A 6,000-nucleotide genomic window follows, 5' to 3' on the forward strand; every position below is an offset into this window, starting at 1 on the left:
CCACATTCAAGACAATAGGCACTTACTTGAGTGATCTTCGTCTGTCGACATTGTTTGACAAAGTGGTTGTCATGGCTTTTGTGACAATCTACCTCTAGTTGAGGAGCTTCTTCTTTCATTTCCTCTTGGCTGTAAATAGGCATTGACCTAGCTAAGCCTCTATTAGCAATGAATCGCAATGTCCTTTCGTCCATCTCGTATCTTCTTTCTTCTGGTCAAAATGCAAGAGGTGGAGGTTGTACTGGCCTCATCACTCCATGTGTTTCTTTCATCTTTTGTTGCTTTGAAAAAAAATACCCACTTTGGTTTTTATAACACAATGTAGCTGGTACTAGTGCTTGTTTGTTGGATGGTTCCATTATCTGTGTATATCTCATGTCTATAGACATTCTAGCACCTGGCTGATGAGGTTGTTGTCCTAAGACAAGCTGTGGTCTTGAAACTCCTACTGGCCTTGGCACATTTTCCATAGCATATCTAGGTGGAGTAGGTACTACTGGAATAGGTTGTACATACCTCTCCTTAGCATATTCCATGCCATAGTAACACCCTTCTCTCATATGGTTTGTCCATTTTCTCTTGATTTCGCACCATAGAGGTTCTTGGAGGTCAGATTTAACTAGAGGAGCACGTCTCTGAGATAATCCTTCTATAATCTTCATTTGCTCACTAGATACCTTTGGCTTTAATGTAGGTTGGGTTCTTGGTGAATCACTCCTCTAAGAAGATTTGTCACTCTCACTCTCAGTATCACATCTTCTCAAGGTTCTGCTCTGATTTGGATAGGAGTAAGTTATAGGGGGTGATGATGGTACATATGGTCCTGTGGTGACCATAATTCCACCTCTATAAAACTCATGTTTTATGGTTGCATGTGGGTACATCCATGGTCCATTAGGCTGATTCACTCAAGGAGGCATGTATGCCATCTCTGTGATCATTTCATCTCTCATTATCACTCTAGAAGGGAATCCAGGTGGCTCCCATTTTGGAATTCTCATGTTTGGTGGAGGTATATGTGGTTCTTTATTGTCCAATTATCCACCTCTTTCTAGTGCATTGTGTGGGTTTGTGTCAAAATGTGGATAGATTGGCATTTTTGCACTTCTAGTTTGGCTTGCCATTGGTTATATCTACAAAAGGATTGGTAGATTGGCTTTCCATCTTGATGATCTTAGCTTTCTTAATGTCAGGCCCACTCAATACTCTCAAGATAGTCTTAATAAGAATCTTTGGTTTAGTGCAACTTATCCGTTTTTGCCCTTAATCAGTTCTCTCAAAAATCAGGACTTTGTGACTCTTTTGGTCTCTATAAACTAGTACTCTGAACCCTAAAAGTTTGGATTTAAGAAACCTGGGAAAATTCAACTCTAGGTGTGTCCTATTGCCCGCAAGCTTTCTTCCTGGCTATACCTGACTCAATTTGGAGTTGTCTATCAAAAGTTAGAGCGGTTTTGGTGAACTGCACTTGAAACAGCACTCAAAATAGTTTCAGGACCGAGGATTTTTTCTTGTATCTTGACAAAATGTGACCCAAATTTGTTGAAACTTGGTCACTATGCTTACTTTATAGTGCTTAGCACTTCTGTGAGCTCAGATGTAAATTTTGACCTCTACTTTGGCACTTGAGACATCATATGCGTATGAAGTCTATGTGCTCAAAATTTGACAAAATTTGGTATGTGAGCTCTCCTTGATGTCCTCTACCCACTGGTATGCTCAGTTTATGATTTTGACCTTTATTTTGACACTTGAGACTTTATACGCGTATAAACTCTTTTGTGGCAGAATGAGGTGACTTTTGTTCCACTGATTTCTTATCACTCAAGCAACTCTCAACAAGTTTCAAAATTCAATTTGGATATTTTTTGAGCAAGTTAAGACCAATACAAGCCTGAATCTACATTTTTTTGTCTTTTGCCCTTTGCAAGCTCAAATGAGCTCCAAGTTCTATGAAATTTTGGCTAGGAACTTCCTTTATGCTCTAGAGCACTGAGGTATGCTCAAATGTCTTATTTGACCCAAATTTGGCCTATGAGACTTCATACGCGTATAAAGTCTTTTGGCTCAGAATTCACTTAGATTTCTACCCAAGGTATTCCTTGATGCATACAACAAGAATATGTGATTACAACAAATTTTGGATGTCAAAATTGCTCAAAATCACCTCTTTTTCACCTTTTCAGTCTTGTATCTAAAAAAATCTCTTTAAGTGAAAAAGTATGTGTCCAAATGAGTTGAAATTTTTCAAGCAAGCTTAAAACATCATTTCCAACCCTCCTATGTGGTCAAAAGTGAAATTTGACTTTCAGATCTGGCCTTGAGACTTTATAATCGTATAAAGTCTATGTGCTCAGAATTGGCCCAAATTTGGTGAGTAAGCTTGTCTTGTGGTGCTTAACAGCCTGACTTAGATTTAAATTTTTGGTTCCTAAAAGTTCCCTTTAGATTTCATATGCGCATAAAGTCTAATTTGTCAGAATGAAGTGATTTTCACTCCAGAGGTTCCTCATTACACTAGAAACTCAAAGCAAGTTTTAGAATTGAATTATGATACTTTTTGAGCAAGTTATGGCCAATACAAGAATTCACTTGCCGAGATGCATCTTATGGTCTTTGGAAGCTCAAATGTGATCCAAATTTGGCCTATATGCTTCCTAAATGCTATAGATCACAAGGGTACACAAGGATGTAACTTTTGACCCCAGATCTGACCTCTAAGACTTCATACGTGTATGATGTCTTTTGCTCATATTTTAGTTCTGTTTCTACCAGAGGTGCTTCCTAGTGTGTAGAACAAGAATATGTGCTCACAATAGATTTTGGATGTCAAAATTGCATAAAATCATCCATTTTACAAGGAAATCCCCTGAAACAGTAAAATCCTCCCAGTTTTCAATCTAAATGTCCAAATGACATGAAATTTGGTGTATGTGCTCAACACAACATGGAGAAGATGGGTATAATGTCAAAAATACAAAATTGTTGTGCCAGGATCACCCTTGAGACATCATACGTGTATGATGTCTACTGATGAATTTTTTGTCAGAATTCATTCACAAGCATCCCCAAGTGTCCAGCACTGGTTTTCAAGCACTTCTACCAATTTTCATGCAAAAATGTGCTCAAAATCTCAAGTTTTTCTATTTTCCATTTTAGACACTCCGTCCTTTGTCTTTTGGGTGTCAAGACTTGGTCAAAACTCTAGTTTCAATGTATACTTGGGGTAAAACCCCCCGTCTGAACACAGTGCTGCAGTCAGATTTTTCAAATTTGGTCTCAAGGTGGTGTTGGAGACCCTATACGCGTATAAAGTCTATTGTCTCAGATTTCAGATATGTTTCTATTCTAAGTTCCCCTTATCATTAGCAACATGTACATGTGTTTACAGCAAAATTCAAAGCTCAAAAGTGCTCACTAACACAAGTTTTTGCTTTTTCAGTCACAACCACTCTATCTTTTGGATTTTGGTCCCCAAATCTATGCCAAAACTCCCCACATCAAGGTGCTCTTAGGGTAAATGATACCTTTTGAACACACTAGTGTAGTCAGATTTTTTAGATTTGGTCTCCAGAGGCCCCTTGAGACTTTATATGCGTATAAAGTCTAAGTTTACAAAAATACAATATTTCAGCACAAAACCCTTGCACATGCCCTCTTATATGTTCAACATCAATCATTCATGGAAAATTATCCACAAAAATCTATTTTATTGTATTTTTACCTCAAAGATAGACTTTTTTGTGATTTCAAATGCAAACAAGCACTTAGCAAATATATTAATGATGAATAGCTCTAGATCAAAATCTAATTACTTACCTAAAGCTACTCCTACAAATCATATGGGGTTTTGCATCTATGAGCAGAAAAACGCTTCAATGACACACACGGACTAGAAATCGCTTTTATCACCTCACAAACCACTCGACCACCAACAACTAACTCTAGATCTATAAATTCTAACCTACATCTACCTAGGCGCAGACCCTCGGCAAGACACACGCTTCCTGGCTAACCACTTGATCTCGGAATAACCTCTTTTGGATCCACTTAAGAAAAATTCTAGTTGCTCCTAGATCAACTAAGTCCTCAAAAGTCTGATTAATCTTCTTTTCAGAATAAACCTTGACTTTGTCTCTTCTCTCTTTGAGTGAGCTGCCTTCATTTTGTAGCCCCAGAGCATTGGCAATGATTTGAGGGGCAATGACCACCTCTATCTTCTATCCATTAAGAGCTGTAATCACAGCTTTGTCGTCTTTCTCAATGGAACTGGCTATTTCATATACTCTTTGAGTATCCACACTCCTATTGGAGGATCCATGAATAAGTTGTATAGATCAGCTCTTTCCAGGTGGTTGAGGATGTCCTTCTTGCTGGCATATTCATTAATTTCTTTGGGGATCATGGGCACATCAATTGTATTGCCTTGAGGATCTCTGAAAGTACCCTGATATAATTTGATCCCTTTTGCTTCTAGTGTGGCATCATGCGCCATAGTGGGCTTTAGGGTTTTTGGTGGGATGGTGAATGGCTCTTCTTCTTTGCTAGAGATTTGTTGGTATCCATTGATCCTAGGTGCACTCCAAGTTCAAAGTTAGTGTCCATCACAAAATCTGATGTTTACTTAGCTTCTAGCTACTCAAATGATTTCAAAATTGAACCATAGGCTAATTAGGACTTGCTTCTCACAAGAACATACTTGCAATTTGGTGCTCATTTCATGATGTGAGACATCATAAGCGTATGATGTCTGTGTGCTCAGATTGAGGTAAAAATTTTCCTGTGCATAGCCCATAGCTTGTACATCACATATATATGCCTGGTTTGAGATTTGAATCAGGATTGAGCTAAATTTTGGCTTATAGGCTCTATAGAGATTCTAAACTCGGAAATTGGGTGTATCTCAATGGTATGAGATTCAAATGGTTTTACCCTTAATAAATAAACTCATTGGCACATAATTAAAATATCGTTTTGGTCAAAACCTTTGTTGGTGACCAATTTGGCACATTATATGTTGTTGGCCAAGCAAGCACAATGGAACACCTCTATATCGATGTCACCCAAGAGCATTGAAAGAGAAATACAAGAACACCAAAATATTTGGGAAACACCTTTGAAACACCACTAATTCAACAAGAGTAGTCCCCTTAGGAATTTACTGGCCGCCGCCCACCCAAGAGACTATGTCACCTAGGAGCAAAACCCTGTCAAAGCACGGATTTACAGCACATGCCGACCAATGCATATGAATACAAGGGCCTCCCCTTTCACAATCAAACATCAAAAAACCACAACTTCAACATCAGTTCCACAATTCATACATACATGCCCTCCCAATCTGTCTGCACACAATTTGCCACTAGACTTCCATAGCCATAACCCTGCAGAGAACTAGTCGTAACCTGAAGAGCACAACTCCAATTGGGGCACTTTAAAGCTTGAGATAAATCTTGAAAAATGGCTAGCGAGAAATCTGAAGATGGCCAAAGTTGAATCTCCATGCACCTACATGCAAAATTGACGTGAACAGAGAGCTGTCCCGACATGACTACACGTAGAGTAGGCAAGGCGAGGGCAAAAATTGCGACAGAAACATCAAGGAGGCACAACGAGATCAAACCTAAATTTTTTTTATTTTTGATGAACATTTTTTAGTTTTACATGAGTTTAAGTTATATACAAGTCTCCCTTCAAAAAACTCACTCACAGGCACTTACAGTAGCCCGATAGCTCTCACTAGACTAGCGACTTGTAGTGCATGTACATGTGCTTGCTAAAGCAAGCTAAAAACCTCACAAAACCAAATCCCACACACCCTTTTGACATTGGGCATCATGTCCATACGTATAAATTTACAAAATACGGGGCTCTCAAAATGCGTGCAACATAGTTTGCCAACCCCCCAACCTGCTAGAGCATTCATGCTCAACAGTAGACTATGCACAATCTTATGTACAAAGGAAAAGTATTATCCCTTGCATCAATGGTGCATACATA

The sequence above is a fragment of the Adiantum capillus-veneris genome, chromosome 24 (assembly GCF_014529385.1).
Source record: "Adiantum capillus-veneris isolate H3 chromosome 24, ASM1452938v2, whole genome shotgun sequence".
Classification (NCBI taxonomy): Eukaryota; Viridiplantae; Streptophyta; class Polypodiopsida; order Polypodiales; family Pteridaceae; genus Adiantum; species Adiantum capillus-veneris.